This window comes from Tachypleus tridentatus, chromosome 4 (genome assembly GCF_004210375.1).
Source record: "Tachypleus tridentatus isolate NWPU-2018 chromosome 4, ASM421037v1, whole genome shotgun sequence".
Lineage (NCBI taxonomy): Eukaryota > Metazoa > Arthropoda > Merostomata > Xiphosura > Limulidae > Tachypleus > Tachypleus tridentatus.
In genome coordinates, this window is record NC_134828.1 from 75,255,993 (window position 1) to 75,274,449 (window position 18,457).

Sequence of the window (18,457 nt, forward strand, 5' to 3'; positions counted from 1 at the left end):
CACAATTTACAACAAGAACAGCATCGATAGCCAGGTCCACATCGGCAGGAAGAACAAATGTTACCTCATAAACTCCCGGGCGAGGAACAACAGCAGTGAACGAAGCAGCACCAAACGCAGAAATAACAGCATGGATAACGTCCCCATGGCTTGAATTTGATATTTCCACAAACACAGTGCGACGCATAACTTCCATAACCTTCTTTCTTGATGAAGACAAATTCCAACAAATTGCAAAAAGCCAAATAAAATCTAGAAAAAACAAAATTACTCTACGCTCACTAGGCTTAGATCTTAAACTCACACTAAACAAATCAGGAGTTAGAAAAAACACGTCTGCACTCAATAACGAGTGCTTTCCAAATTATTTATTCCATAAAGAATGAATGGCAGCGGTGGGATTCGAACCCACGCCCTTTCGGACTGGTGCCTTAAACCAGCGCCTTAGACCGCTCGGCCACACTACCTTGTATATATTTTTCTACACATTTGAAAAAAGAGCTTTTTTACAAGTTGAAAACCTTTTTATATGTTAATATCTCGATATTCACTTAATTTCCACATTCAACATACTGTACTCTGTTAAGAAACACACTTGTAATAAAGTATAAAAGAAACCACTGCTTTTAGGTTGTTAAATTAGAAACACGTATTGAAAGGGATTAATCCTTTTTTTAACTTATTGACACTGATGTCTCGCATCATTTCTTCATGATTGTGGTTCATATCCTTTCCGTCGCAACGCTGCTGACACGATCACAGCTTTTCATACCACTCAGTGACCGTGTTCGGCTATCCTACACATTCATTTTGGTTGTTTCCCACAACAAAATCTTTCAATCCGTATTTTACTCGTCATCCTTCTTTACACAAAACACTGTCATATCTTGGAGATTGCGATATGAAAAAAAATATCAATTCATCACAACAGTGGTGCTGACAGTATATATGTGCGATTTTCTTATAGCAAAGCCACATCAGTCTATATGCTGACCGTACGTCTTTGTTGGAACAAATTGTCAAGCAATCTTTTAAATCTATCCCTAGAATCCAACTTTCACGAAACCTAGCTTCAAAAAATGTATTCCATGTATTGAAGAATCACGAGAAGGCAGTTACAGCAACATTCTGTACACCACAATTTCATTTTCTATGCACATATTCTAAATGGAAGTGTAAAGATCAGTGAGTTAGGAAGGTACTAGAAACATTATTCAGTGTTTAGCAGAATTACTGCAGGAAAACCTCGCTCTTATACTTACTCTAAAAATTTTCTGAAGAATCTCAACTAAAGATTGGCACGGGGAAGAATACTTACAATAACATTTAATCTACTTACATCAGTATAAGAGTCGATAAGGTTTTTTTTTTTTTTATTGACGGTAGACAGAAATATATCTTTAGATTTTATCGTGCTAGTTATCCGAAAGCAAAATAATGAGAACACGTCTTCATTTGCATTTCAGCGGGAGATATAAAACTTTTAAATATTATTCTAAAGAAAACAGAAACAATACGATAACACTTCATCTTGACAAAAGAAATATATGAATGCAGTCAATACGTGCAGTGAAAGACTGCAAGTGTCTCGAAGGAAGTTGAGGATGATAAATGCTTATTTGGGTCTGGAAATAATTTGAAAATTTTTTCATATATTTGAAAATCAAATATATTACTTCAGTTCCATGATTGCAATTAAACATTTTTATCAAATACAAAGGATGCATATACCGCAGATTTGCACCCCAACTTCTGTTTGTATTTCAGATGAATATTATAGAGAGTGTAAGCACGTGATTTGGTTTCCCATGAAAGTCGGTAATTTGTTTATCTCATATTTCAATTCGCAGTTCCATAAACGTTTTAACGAGAAATCCTCTGATAATATGTATCTAAAACAACAATGTCCAACTCGTAACTTGTCATAAATTCGTTACAGACTTCCATAGCGCTCAAAATCAACTGTCGCATATCGCGAATTACAATGTTCGTTCAGCATATTTTAATTTTAACTATACACCGTTTAACGTGATAGCAAATTTGTTATCGTAACCCATTTCTTAATAAACTGATTTATGCTCACGCTAATTTCACAAATTGTTTTTTTTGCTGATTCATTGTGATGTAGTTTCAAGATCAAAGGAGTTAACCGCATTTTATACTTCACAAACTAAATACTAACAGGAATATTTATGTTTTTTGTGTAAGGATTGAATAGAAATGTTTGTTTATTTAACATACGTCACATCTGGCATTATATAAAGATAAACGTTCCTATTTCTTGAAATTATTAACGGCGAGGTTCAATTTTATAAGAAATTTTAAATTTTTCCTATTTCTCTGATTGATGAAACCGCAAGTCGAATCTGCAAATCGTCAAAGAAGGTTCTATTTTCGTATGATAAAAGATTTTAAAGTAAAGTAGAAAATGCCATAAAACTTTTTATGCTCACTTTCTTCAGAGGTTCAATTTTTTTTTTCCAATGTAACATACGAGTAGGGTTATTTTATATCATGACACCGAATTTTAGGCGTTCCTACTTTAGAAATGCTAATTTGAGAAAGTAAATTCAACAAGCGTCATCTGACCTACTGCCTTTAATAAAACAACGAAATCAACAGTTATTAGTATAAAACACTCACAGATGATAATTTAATTTTAGCCTTTACCCTAACGAAGCCCGCATGACCTGAATAATATAACTGGTCTACTGAAAAGGACTACGGACATTATTACTGAAAGACGATGCTGTCGAAACTAAACTTGTACTTGAATAAACCTGAAAAATTAAACATTCATTTGGAACCGTTAAGTGTAACGTCAGTTTGTTGAAACGGAACGGACATTCTTGTGCAATATTGCTTAACATTACGAAATTCCCGGAATTCTCCATATCTTTAAATACTGCGACGGTGCTAGCGGCTTCTAAGTTAGCGTTTTTCCATTTTCAATGAAATATCATTTCTCAATACTCGGTTTATAAATAATGACACGTAAATTAATAATAATCGAACAAAACGTATGGTGTTGTAAATAACGAATATTTTGTCAAACTGTGTTGGCACAAAGTCTTGTTGTGAATTCTATGTGTCGCAAATTCTGCGTTTATCTGAGATTCACCTAAATTATAAAACGTGTGGTAGTTGTTTCATGTTGAATTGGTAACAAACGCTTTTGCCTTGTTCTCTTTGACACATCAAAAATATTCTCCTTCGAAATATTTTACCCACATTTCTTGTTCATCTGATATGTGGCATAATAAAGAAGGAGTGGCAGCGGTGGGATTCGAAGCCACGCCCTTTCGGACTTGTGCCTTAAACCACCGGTTTAGACCGCTCGGCCACGCTACCATTGTGGTGTATATATATAGTTTCTACACATTTGAAAAATGACTTCCTTTACTCCGTGTGTTGACTGTTGATCGCAATTCCGTTGTGATCAATTGATCTTTTTTTTCATGTCGCAATCTCCAAGATATGACACTGTTTTGTGTAAAGAAGGATGACGAGTAAAATACGGATAGAAAGATTTTGTTGTGGTAGACAACCTAAATGAATGTGTAGGATAGCCGAACACGGTCACAGAGTGGTATGAAAAGCTGTGATCGTGTCAGCAGCGTTGCGACGGAAAGGATATGAACCACAATCATAAACAAATGATGCGAGACATCAGTGTCAATAATTTAAGAAAAGGATTAATCCCTTTCAATACGTGTTTCTAATTTAACACCTAAAAGCAGTGGTTTCTTTTATACTTTATTACAAGTGTGTTTCCTAACAGAATACAGTATGTTGAATGTGGAAATTAAGTGAATATTGAGATATATATATATAAAAAGGTTTTCAACTTGCAAAGCAACTCATTACTCAAATGTGTAGAAAATGTATATACACGGTAGTGTGGCCGAGCGGTCTAAAACGCTGTTTTTGGCTCCATCTGAAAGGGCTTTTGTTTGAATCCCAATATGAACAAGAAGAGTGGTTAATAATATTTTGGAGGAGGATATTTTTGGTGGACCAAGCCGAATAAGCCAAAAGCGATTTTTAACATTTAAACATGAAACAACTACAACATATTTAATGGTTTATGTATATGTGAGCTAAACGCAGATAGTTGCGACACATAGAATTCACAACAAGAATGTGTGCCAACACAGTTTGACAAAATATTCGTTACTTACAACACCCTACGTTTTTTTTAATTATTATTAATTAACGTGTCATTATTTATACACTGAGTATTGAGAAATGATGTTTCATTGAGAATGGGAAAACGCTGATTGAGAAGCCTCTAATTCCATCTCAGAATTTAATGATATAGAGAATTCTGTGAATATCGTGATGTTAAGCAATATTGCACAAGAAAGTCCGTTCCGTTTCAACAAAGTGCCGTTATACTTAACGGTTCCAAATGAATGTGACGTATTTAAATAAACAACTATTTCTATTCACACCTTACACTAAGAACGTAAATTCTCCTGATAGTATTTATTTTGTGAAGTTTGAAATGTGGTTAACGCCAATCATCTTGAAGTTATTTCTTGAAGCTAAATTAGCAGTGTATTTAGCAATGTAAGGTTAGAGGGAAGGCAGCTAGTCATCGCCACTTACCGCGAACTCTCTTGCTATTCCTTTACCAAAGACTGGCCATCACATTATAATGCCTCCACGGTGAAAAAGGCAATCCTGTTTATTGTAACGGGGATATGAGCCCGCTGTACAATCGTGCTGTTAACGGGATACTGGAAACCCATTGTACAGAGGAATTATTGAAAACTTACTTGAAGTTTTGTTTGTTTGTTTGCTTTTGAATTTCAATCAAAGTTATACGAACTCTACCTGTGCTCACCGTCTCTAATTTTGCAGTGTAAGACTAAAGGGAAGACAGCTAGTCAGCACTACCAAACGCCAACTCTTGGACGAATAGTGGGATTTATAGTAACATTATAACGCCCTCATGGTTGAAAGGGCAAACATATTGGTGCGACCACGATTCGAACCCGCGACCCCTAGATTACGACTCCAGCACCTTAACCAAGTGGCGATACTTGCAGGAAGTAGTGGAATATTTTGGATAAGACAGCTTCATCCCAGAGTCATCTGAAGTTGAAATTTCGATATACTGCTACATTAAGAAGTCCATGAGTGGGAATAGCAACATGGAATATAATGTGGGGAGGGTCCAAAGCCGTTTCAGTATAATATACTCAACCCTTGATTATTGCTGGATTAATCAATTTACCAATTTATAGCATCAAGATCGTTGGAATAACTGATTCTTATTTGAAGTTATGTTCATTGTTAAATATCATCTCCTAATGATGTACACTTTGTAATTCTCCTCTGTTTATTGGAAGACATTGATTTAGTTTTACATAGAATTACGTTTTTATTTAGCCAAGCAAGTTATTTTCTATGTGAGTAGCAGGGTTTTTTTCATGAAAATAGTTGATGACAAAGACACAGTTTATCTGTCTTGAAATATCAAGTCAACATGTTGTGCAGCCTTTTAGAGCTACGACAAATTGTTTTTGATTATTAATGACAATACTTGCCACAATATATAAATTAAACTAAAACATCTTTTTCATTAACTAATTACTTCGTCAAATCGATATTTTTTATTTTCCCAACAATGACAAAATTTTTTTCAAGACTTCTTTAAGAGAAACCACGAACAATAACTGCTTTATGCTAACAACTGAAGAATTTCAATGTTATTTAATTATAATTGTTAAAATGTATTGAGTGGATAAAGTGAAAATATATTTGCGTAATTTTGGTTTTCACTACGAGACGGCGCTATACTAATATATTTCCTTATGCTGATTTCTATGCTGTGTAAAATCTATACACAGTAATATCCCTTTTGACTTGCCTCTGTCTTCGAGTGACTAAGCAAACAAATGACTCACGATAAATTAAGAAAAATATTTTACTTTATTGGATACATAATACGCACGAATAAAATACTTAACTTATAAAGCGGGTATAAATCGAGATAATTCGGACCTATAAGGTAACTGTTTCATCGAAACATAATATAACCAGCGAACACCTGTGACGCTATAAGACTTCAACAATACAATTAACCTTCCCTTGTATAAACTAATACTTCAGTTTCCAATACGTTTATTACCTGAATAGAAGAGCAAAAATATTTGAAATTCACGGATTAATGAATAAATGATTATTAAAAGGTTTAAAGCTAACCTATAAACACTTTAATTAAAATAATGTACCTTTCGTTTTAGTTTGTGAAAGCGATTCTACAAATTCCACATTTGTAAACCTTACATTCCAGTAAGCACCAAATTTATATAAACAAACGCAAAATCAAAGAAGCCTTTATACCCATACCAATTAATAACCTAACATCCACCTGCAACGCCCCCCTAGAATTCCGTACTCCTTTATAATATTGTCCCTCAGACATGTGTCCGTCAACGGTCACATTTAATCTCTCTCTTTTCTTAACCTGAAGATGACCTAGGAAGGTCGAAACTTATTTCTCTTCTTATCAATAAAAGTGTTAATACTCACACCAACCGTTCTGAGATACATTTTTATTTCAAGTGGGTTTCTCATCATCAAGAATAACGTGGTGTTAATTATGTCGACAGCTACAGTAACAAGTTTACACTAGCCTAGTGTTCATAATGTCGACAATAACCAATCTGCACGCGGCCTGACATGGCCATGTGGTTAAAGCGCTCGACTCGTAATTCGAGGGTCACGGATTCGAATTCACGTCACAATAAACATGCTAATAATGTTATAATGAAACAGTCAGCCCCACTATTCGTTGACAAAATAGTAGCCCAAGAGTTAGCGGCGAGTGGTGATGAATAGCTGCCTTCCCTCTAGTCTTACACTTCTAAACTCTGGATGGCTAGCGCAGATAACCCTCAAGTAGCTTTGCGCGAAATTGAAAAGAAACCAAACCAATCTTCACTCGCCTGGTATTTATTATTTTGACAGATAAAGTAACTAATTTGCATTAGTCTGGTGATTACTATGTCGCCAGTTAGAGTGTGCAATTTATACACAAGTCTGGTGTTAATTTTGTTGACAGCTACATTCACCAATCTAAATTAGCCTGGTGTTGATTTACACTAGCTCGTTGTTCACTATGTCGACAACTACAATAACTAGTTTGTATTATTCTAGTGTTTACTATGTCGACAAATAGAGAGTCAAATTTGTACACTAGCCTGGTGGTGATTATGTAGTCAGCCTGAGTGACCAATCTACATTAACTTGGAATTGACTATGCTAACAGTTTAAGTAGCAATCTACACTAGCTTGGTGTTGATTATGTTCATAATTAGAATGACCAATTTAAACTAGTCTGGTGTTCAGTATGTTGATATATATTGTGAAACTCTGCACTAGCCTGGTGATGATTATGTTAACAGCTACAATGATCAATCTGCACGAGCTTGATGTTGAGCATTTTGACAGCTAGAGTGACCAATATACACTAGCCTGATGTTGACTATGCCAACAGCTAGAATGACTAATCTACAACTAAACTGGTGCTCTAACACAGGCTGTGCATCCTTCATGAGCCTCAAGGCAATCTGAACCCAGGTTTCCAAACCAGTTTACATAGCTAAAGCTGATCGACGCAGCCCAAATCTTCGATAGCATTTACAATAAATCGAACACTAGCTGGAGATGAAATGTGAATATTTAGTGAACATGGTATATGATTTGTGAAGTATTTATGAGGTTTCATAATTGTTTCGTGAAAATTTTGAATCGGGTTTTTACTCTAAATCTGTCTCTTGCATTACTCTCTTCTGGATGAAAATAGAACTACGTGAAGGCATAGCAAGATTCAAATAATCTTTTCGTAATAACCGGGATGTATCTAATCAGGTAAAGCTGAGCAGCTTGTAAAATGTATTATAAGTGAGAAATATTTATTTGAATTTTATAACAGTCGTTTACTCAATGTTGTCAGTACTCTGAATTATAAGTAGACTTTGGACGTGTATTGATATTTTGAATTATTGTGTTTAAAGAGAACTATTGTTTAGTTACTAGTTCTCAAGAAAAGATAAGATACCAAGATTTGTCCAACTTTAAAAACGTGATTAATCGCACTTTCACCGTTCGAGCACCCCAACTGTTTGTTTTGTTTTTGTTTTTGGAATTTCGCACAAAGATACTCGAGGGCTATCTGTGCTAGCCGTCCCTAATTTAGCAGTGTAAGACTAGAGGGAAGGCAGCTAGTCATCACCACCCACCGCCAATTCTTGGGCTACTCTTTTACCAACGAATAGTGGGATTGACCGTAACATTATAACGCCCCCACGGCTGGGAGGGCGAGCATGTTTGGTGCGACGCGGATGCGAACCCGCGACCCACAGATTACGAGTCGCACGCACGCCTTAACGCGCTTGGCCATGCCGGGCTGCACCATAACCGATACAAACACAAGGTCCATTTCGTCTTTATACACTATTATTTTGGTCAAAAGTTTATTAAAGGCTTAACTAAAATACATGAGGTATCTGAAGGAAAATACGAGCAATATGGAAACCCAAGTCTCATTAAAGTGAAAAAATAATGCTATCAATTCTTTCGGTGTCACGTCAGGTAGGAAGAATGAGTGACGAGTATAATTGACTCTTATAATACATTAGAGTTTGGACTAAGATAACTCGTCGTCCAGAGCATGTTGCTGAGTTTCTGTTTTGTAAATAGAAATCATCTACATACATATATAATGTGTAATAATTGAAATGTTACTGTATTTTACCAAATATTAGTCTAATAAAGCACAGCGAAGATAGGTCACTTTATAGAGACTAAAGGTCAGTTTTATATTATTGAATAGGGTAATATTAGTGCAGTGTGTTACGTCAATGCAGGTTGTGCCATGTTAGCCAGGCACGAATGGAAGGTCAATATCATAAAAATGATGAATATAGAAATAACTCTATAATGTTGTAACGTCAAAGCTACTTAGATTAAACTTTTACATTTTCGTGTTAATATCTGGAGTCATTCTGGAACGAAAAAAGGATAATTTACATACATTTATTTACTATTTTTTTGTGATGGTTATGAGGTAAGTCAAATTGACAAACCCCATATCAAAATGATAGAGAAAATAACAGACAAAATATAAAGTTGTATGAAAAGAAACATTTGAAATGCATTTTGGAGGTTTTATAGATTACACAAATAATATTTGAGATTCTTGAAGAATTGTATTTCATTCATAATATTAAAATCATTTCGCTCTAGCACTAGTAGCAAAATATCCCCGATATTTTCACAAACAAATATTTAGTAAACGTACTTCATTAAATAGTCTGATTTTTGGGTACAAAAAATAAACAAACTTGCAAGCTTTACTGAAAATTTGCCAAATATTGTGAAGGTGCACAGACTGCATCAAAAGGTATGGTATAAATATTTAACTCAGATAAAATATACCGAGCCCGTCGCGAAAGCGTTAAGAGCTGTTTACCATTACAGTTATGAAGCAAAATCAACTACTGCATTAGCGTTAAGTCTATTTCATAATTTAGGTTCTTCCTTTTGAGGAACTTATCTTATATTGCACTATTTTCTGGTTTGTTAGTCGCCATTTGTACGGAATGTTTGTACATGGTATCAATTTTGTTTTAAGTCTTTTTTTAGAGTTAACATAGTTAGAAGGTGTCTGTAATGCCTCTAAAATTTAAAGCGTTAATTTTAACACTGTATTAATAAAGTGTTTCTCATCTGTTGATAATTGTTTGTTCTTAGTGCTAAGATATGTAATAACCTCCCTACACTCTGTCCACTGTAGGGAATCGAACATCCGATTTTAGCCTTTTAACCATAATTATGATTTCACTCCGAATTCTATGCAGTAGGTAAAATTAGAGGAAACCGAGCACTGTATTTATTTATAGATAGCTATTTGTGTTTTTCCCTCATTGCTGGCCTCCCGCTAGTATATAATTATTCTGTGACACTAGTAGTATTATTTGTTCACGCTGCATCTTCAATGCATGTGAGGTTTCAGTTTGTAGGATAAGAAAGAACAGTTTACACTTGAAATATATTCCTTTCATAAGATTTTGAAACAACGTATGAGTAACATAATTTTTTTTCATTTAATGTTCATATGAATTGTCAGTTACAAATCAGTGTTCTAGAATTTACTTATATAAAACTCACGCTTCATTACAGCCAAATATATTCTATGCAGATATTAATATATGTAAGGAAATTTTCAGACTTAACAAGTATCACACATACTGAAATATTTGTTAACAAAACTTCAAGACACATTAATATACTGTTTAGAAAAACATTTTAGTTTTATAATATACTCACATTTACACACCTAGCTTAGTTTTCTGATAAATTACACCTCATGAATATCAAGTCCTAACAGTCTGAATAACTAATACAAGTTTCCACTTGCATATATTATATAAAACTGTTTAATCATAGCCCAATATACTATCATTGATATATGCAAGTGAAATTACAGAGTTAACAAGTATTACATAGTTTGGAAAAAATTACTTAAAACCTTCAAGGTATATAAAATATACTATTTACAAAACATCTTAGTTTATAAAATAATGACCAATACCCTTGTGTAATAACATCTAATTATATTTTTATTCTATCATATTATTATCAAATATATTACCATGAACGAAACTTAAGGAACATTTCCAATAGTCGTTTGAGCTATTATGATCGTGGACAGTTTCTTCATTTAGAAAACATTTTTCCTTTTTGCTGGACAATAGACCTTTTAACTCTTATATTATTTCTACTATATCGTTTAAGATTGACGTGTTTCACCTTCGCCTAATATGATATCATCAATATATGTAAGTAAAATCTAAACTTGACAAGCATCACACATACTGAAAACACTTATTACCAAAACTTAAGTTGGACTGTTTCTTTATAACAAATTCACCTCAGGCTATCTGCTGAATCCAGCGAGTGGACTCTAACCCCTGATTTTAGTATTATAAATTCGTAGACTTACCGCTGTACCAGCGGGTGACGACTTAAATTAGAAAAAGTGAATTTATCCAAGATTTATCATGCATAATGTGCATACATTCTGCTTTTAAAGCTTTGAAGAGCAAAACCTGTAAAAATTCTTGACAAAATATTTCAACTTTGTTAAGCCTTACAATGAAAGATATAGCCTGCAAATAAAGACGATTTTCCCACATTTTATAAATACATAACGTATACTTTTATCATTAGAAAATAAACTTTATATCCATAATAAGTTATAAATAAGTATAACTTCGAAGAATACAACCCAAATTGTAAAATGGATGGTACTGATATTTCTTTTTGTGTCTAAACAATTACATTCTGAAGAAGTTAGATTATGTATAGATCTTGGCAAATTAAATTTGTAAACAACAGTAGTTTTAAAAAACAAACATGTGAGTTCTAAATCGAAAACAGAAAATAAATTTCTAATATACTCTAAAATTTTGAAAATTTATGAATACACATTTACACTTTTGTATCATTATGTAAAGTGGAAGAATAAATAAATTTATTTTAATTGACTTTTAAGTTCAGTGACATAATAATGAAGAAATGATTTTGGTTGTGTTTTTAAACTTATCTTAAGGGCAAATTGCGACGCCAACTCGATATCCTTTGATATTTTGGAATAAGACAAACTGAAATATGTATGAATTATAAAATAAGACTGCCAAGATTATATTAACTTTCATACAAGTCTAGTGTATTTCAGTTACAATACATGACTTAATGACATGTGTTCACTAGTCATATGCCAGTCAATAACCTCAACTCGAGAATCAACCTGTTCTATTTTCGTGCAATATTTGAACATAATGAAGACAGGAATTGATATATTTCTCTCGCATATAAGTACACACAACAGTAACTGTAACTGTGAGAATTGTATTCTGTTGATCAGTCAGAAAACGGTCTAAATGCTGTGATGTTACGTCACTCTATCATTGGAACATTTAGTACTGTGAATATAATACTAGATGTTTTCAATAGAGTGGTATATTTGTATGTTCTGTGACTTTATGACAAGATGTGTAGTCTACAAGAAGAAGACATATCTGCCCTTTTACATGAAGCTAATTCATAAAGAACATTCATGTAAATTCGCATTAAAAAATTATGTTAGACATTCACCAACATGATTAGATCTCCAGAGATTACTGTTCAAAAAGGTTCAGCGGTTAAGGGACTCATCTCGTAATCTGAGGGTCTCGGGTTCGAATTTCCTTCACACCAAATATGCTCGAACTTTCAACGATGGGGGCATTATAATGTCACGGCTAATCCCACTGTTCGTTTGTTAACTAGTGGTCCAAGAGTTGGCGGTCGGTGGTGATGACTTGCTTATTTCCTTCTAGTCTTACACTGTTAAATTAGAGACGGCTAGTGCAGATAGCCTTTGTGTATCAATTTTATACTGCTTTATTAATAATTCTCTACACTGTTTTTATCAAGTTTTATTTATAGAGTGCTATTAAATTGACTTATTATAGCATATATCAGTACCATATACTAGTTCTGTAAAAGCTTTTTTTCTATATAGTTAAAATATAGGATGAGGTACTATGACAATTAATCCGGACCCTAACTTTGATCAATATGTTTATTCAAGCAAAACCTATATGACATGTCCTTGGTACAAATATATGGGAATTCTAACGAATGATAAGTATTCTCACCCTGACTCATTCAGTTGTCAACAGAGATCAGTGAAGCATTACCATAGTTTTGAAATTTATATTCCACAATACCATGGAAGAATTAGCCACATCAAATGAAAGGAATGACAAAATATTCTCTTTTCCTAACACTATTGCACAATCTGTATATAGATTATTTTAAAACAAGTACATTCTATGTTGTCCATTTATTGTTGAAATTTATCGCCAACGCACCTACTGTAAAGAATTCAGCTCCATTTAAACCCTGAAATATGCGTATGCATCTATACAACTTGAAAAATTCATAGTTTATCTCTATCTGTATATATATGTGGATTTACAATTTCAAAGTATGACGCTTGCGTGTATATATATAAATATAAATAGTAAACAATATTCATTACATCTGCATGCAATTACAAATTCCAGTCCATGTCCTTTCAGTATAGTTCATTGGTCTTTCCAGTCCAGAGTTTACAGACTCTCTATATAGATAAAGGGTATAAATATAGCTGCTATATATATATTTTACAAGGGTATACATAACATGTGGTATGTTTATCAGTATGCATCATAGCGATCATACATACAGTATCACTATTAATTATAACATTGTGACAACAATATCAGGAACAATAACCAATCCAGTGACGACGAGAAAACCCATTTGTAGAGAAAAATATATATGTAAAACGGCTGGTTTGGGTTGAGAAAATTTTTATGTAGAGGAGCGAACGACGTTTTGACCTTCTTCGTGAAACAAAACAAAAACTCAACATACTAAGAAACCAAATAAAAACAGCCGTAAAACTATGCTCACCTGATAAAATTAACGAGTTAGACAAAATAATACAATGTTTCATCAACATCAACAAGTTTCATCCACAAACCGAAAAAACATTATACACACACACCTAGACAAAAAGCAAAATCAACTAACAAAAGAAATATATACCACAAATTAAAAAAATCACGAAACCATACACTGCTGCATATCATATATTCCCGACATCAGCAGAAAAATAATCAACATTTGGCAAAAACTACTAACAAAATATGACAATCCAGTTAATACCTAATTTATTCAAAAAACCAGGCACAAAACTAAGGTCAATACTATGTGAAAACTACACTGACAAATACCACACCAACATATTATTTATAAAATACAAAACCTTATCATCGTACCAGTAAAAGACATTTGTAAAAACATGTTATCAGTCTTATGGTGATACAATAATTTATAAAATACTTCTTATAATGAAACTAAACTATAACCAATTAATATAATTAAATTATAACGTTAAGATTATACAGAAAAAACAACACGTACTTTTAATTACAGAAATGTAATTAAAGGCTAAAGTTGAATATGTTTTGAAAAGCTTCTACATAGCTTTTCAAAAGTTAAAATTAATTAAGACATTTTTAAAACGGTGACTCGCTTATGTCATTTGTACTTAGCAATTATTAAATATAGGAATTACAATTAGTATTTCATAATATACATAGACAGTTTCCGTTGAAGAGAAGAAAAACCGCTTGTTTATTGAAATTCCTAATCCTGTTTACACAAAGCTGTGAGTTTATAATGCTCGTCTCTCTTTCAGTGAAATATTTGTTGAAGTCACAATAAACGAGGTTTAAGAAGACTTGATATAAAGTCTCGAAGGAAAAGTTCCAATTAACCCAGAGCAACTGATGTCATTGGTGAAAACGAGACAAAAGGATATGTTTAACTGTAAGTAGAAAATTATTTTATTGGATTACCCATGACTGTGAAAGGTATGAATTGATCTAATAACAGAAGACGTTATTTTACAGTTTCTATTCTTGATATGGTTTCTAGAAGATTCGTTTTACGTAAACTTTTTTCACGCTATTTTTCTCTTGAGATTCAAGTAAGAGAATGGTAACATCAGGATATTCTAATAAAGATCTTTAAAGGAAGAAAAGAAGTTTTAAACTGCTGTAAAACTATTTGGACAGGAATTTAATGAAGTGCCGAGTCGAGTCGAGTGCCACTTGGCCGTGTTATAACGAAGAGGAAGATTTGTACAAAAACTAAAACCAAAATGTTGAATTATGAATAATGGTTTATTTTCAATTCACACAAATTTCAAGTTTAGAGGTTTCGTAAATGAAAATGTAAGTAAAACTACATTATATAGTTTGTCAATACAGAAGAAATGGTATATATTTTTTTAGTAATATTTCTGTGATCATATCACTGAAAAGCGCTGAGGATATTCCATCTAACAAATAATCCAACAAATGCAAATGAATAACGAGACATATCTTATGGAAGACCAATTTGGGGTAAAGTGTTGGGTGCTTTAACCCTTAACGTCTGAATACTCACTACTATTTATCGCATGCAACAAGTCTTGGGCATAACAGCTATCCCTCAATGAATTAAGATTTTAAAAGTAAAATCATGATAGACAGAATTAGTTCTGTACATACTTTGTAATCAGCTCACTTGCCCCTGCAAAACTGAAAAGAATTGATAATTGAAATCTCAGAGAGCACATGCCACCCGCTCTAACGATCTATCCTGAAACAAGGAACGTTATTGTTCAGAAACAACGTTAATTTTTATTCTAATTACACACCCAAGCTCCATCCTTTAGATAAATATTACGACGTAGCGAGAACTATAAACAAATATTTCGGTGACAATTAAACCTCCATCTTACTTATTGGCAACCTTATTTAAGTATAAGCAGAGCAAGCTGAGTCAAGACCATCTACTTGAAGACGGCCCTCCATAACTGATACACTGAACAAGTGACCACTTTAATGACAAAATAAAATTTTAGACTTATGTTCATTGATTGTAGATAACCTTCAAACTCAAACATCTTCTTTTGATCGTAACGTAAAAATAAATGTAACCATTTCATTTATAAAATACATCTATTTCAGTAATTTAAATTATTTATTACAAAATGTTTATAAAACCTTAATAATTTTCCATTCCTTCCAACCATAGATTTTAAACTTATTTCCTAACCACTGAACATTGTTTATAACTGGCATACCGTTGTTACAAATATTTAACTGTCATTTTTTATTTGAGAACTAACTATTCTTTATAATAAAATATACAAAACGGCGATATTCGAGGAAGGGAGACAAATTGAAATTTGTTATGAATTAATGGATTTGTTTTACACGTAAACACACAGGAGACATCATTACAGTGCAAAAATCCGTGGATCAAAAGAAAGATATATTATATAGACATATTGGTTAACTTTGATTTTCAAATATTTGTAAACTTGTAAAAATATGTGGATCAAATATTGTTTGTTTGTAGTTTAAGCTGTAGAATGGGTTATCTATGCTAACCCTCCGTGGATCAAAAGAAATATATATATTATATGAACATAGTGTACTTTAAAAGCAAAATAATTGTAAACTTAGTAATGCATGTGAGTATAGATATTTCACTGGAAAACAGAAAAGGTTAACTTTCAGGAGTCGTCGTTAGGTGGTTACTTTGTTACGTCACAAAAAACTGAATCGCTTCTAAGGTGCCCTAGAAATCTTCATTAGTTTAAAAATGCGTTACAACATGTTCTCATGCTCGTTCAACTAATATGCATTCTGTTTTCACATGTCCCCATGTGGAACAGTAAGGTTTCGGACATACAATGCTTAAGTCCAAGGTTCGATTCATCGTGCTCAAAAACAGTCAAATAAATTCATGTTTTTACCATTATTGAAATATACAGCTAATTAAAAAAATTGTTGTTTTTCTTTGGAAATAAACAATTTTTATGCCCCCAGAGGCACGGCTGGATGTCTGCGGACTTACAACGCTAAAAACCAGATAGTGATACCCGTGGTGGGCAGATTTCGGTACCCGTTGTGTAGCTTTGGCCTTAACTTCAAACTTAACCTTCGTCAACAAAATTTGTTTCATTCGTCATTGAGTTTTATATAATATTCTAAATATTTGATATTAACCCAAAGAATTGCTTCAAAGGCTTCTGTGTAAAATGTATAACTCATTTCATGCTATAACCTTCATTTTTACAATTTAATAAGAAGGTAATCGATTAGTTCTTGATTGACACTCAGACAACCTATTATTAGGATTTTTGTTTTGTTTGAGTGGAATTAAGCACGAAGCTACACAAAGGGCCATCTGTGCTCTGCCCACCACGGTTCAAAACACGGTTTATATAGGTTTAAATCCATAGACACCCCTCTGTGACACTGGGAGCATATTTGTTTTTAGTAAGGGAGGGTTGTAAACATATATAAAATCTAGGACTTGGGTGCCGTTTAACAAACCCTTTAACCCCTCAATGGAACAACGGTATGTTTACGGACTTACTACGCCAGAAACCGGTCTTCGATACCTTGGTGAACAGAGCACACACAGCCCATTGAGTAACTTTGTGCTTATTTTCAGACACAGAATAGCACACATTAAGCAAAGTACGACGTTTTCTAACAGATGAGAATCGTCACAAAAAGTTATTCATGGTTTCAAAGGACAATGCAAAGCATAAGAGAAATTCACGTCTTTAGTTGGGTAGGGGTTCACCAATATAAGGTTTTCAGTCGTACCTCAAGAAACTGGAGAAGAAAACGAGTATTCATGTTACATGTACTTTATACGAAAACAGAACGTGGAGTTCGGTACGATCTTTGTTTATTTGTTTTGAATATCGCGCAAAGCTACACGAGGGTTATCTGCAATAAACGTCCCTAATTTAGCAGTGTAAGACTAGAGGAAATGCAGCTAGACATCATCACCATTCACCGCCAACTTTTGGATGAATAGTGAGATTGACAGTAACATTAAAATGGCACCATGGTTGAAAGGGCGAGCATGTTCGGTGCGACCAGGATTCGAACCAGTGACCCCAATATTACGACTCGAGCACCCTAACCACCTGGACATACCTGCAGGAAGTAGTGGTATATTTTTGTTAAGACAGCTTCACCCCAGAGTCATTTACAGTGGAAATTACGATACAGTGCAACATAAAGAAATCCAAGAATGGGTGTATCAATATAAACTATAATGTGGGGAGGCTCCAAAGCCGTTTGAATATAATATACTCAACCCTTGTGTAATGCTTGATTAATCAATTTACCATTTTGTAGTCTCAACATCGTTGGAATAACTGATTGTTATTTCAAGTTATGTTCATTCTTATATATCATCTCCTAATGATGTACAAATTGAAGACATTGATTTAGTTTTACATAGAAGTAAGTTTTTATTTAGCCAAGCAAGTTATTTTCTATGTGAGTAGCAGGGTTTTATATCATGAAAAGAGTTGATGACAAAGACACAGTTTATCTGTCTTGAACTATCAACGCTAACTGTTGTACAGCCTTTTATCGCTACGATACATTACTTCTCGATTATTAATGACAGTACTTGTCAGAATAGATAAACTGAACTAAAACATCTCTTTCATTAATTACTTATTTCGTCAAATAGATATTTTTTCATATTCCTAACAATAATAAAAAATGTTTCAAGATTTTTTAAAGAGAAACTACGGACAATAACTGCTTCATGCTAACGACTGAAGCGTTTCGATGTTATTTAATTATAATTGTTAAAATGTATTGAATAGACAAAGTGAAAATATATTTGCGTACTTTTGTTTGAAGGCACTATACTAATATACTAAGTAAACTCATTTTATTAAGAAATGGGTTACGATAGCAAATTTGCTATCACGTCAAACGGTGTATCGTTAAAATTAAAATATGCTGTACGA

At 33.3% G+C, this 18,457-nt stretch overlaps 1 non-coding gene across 1 annotated transcript; it reads right to left on the minus strand.

Annotated features, from left to right (window-relative positions):
* Positions 1–387: 387 nt before the first annotated feature.
* On the minus strand, positions 388–467 carry TRNAL-AAG (transfer RNA leucine (anticodon AAG)). The gene has a single exon. It is a non-coding gene; the product is annotated as a tRNA-Leu (tRNA).
* Between the last annotated feature and the right edge of the window lie 17,990 nt (positions 468–18,457).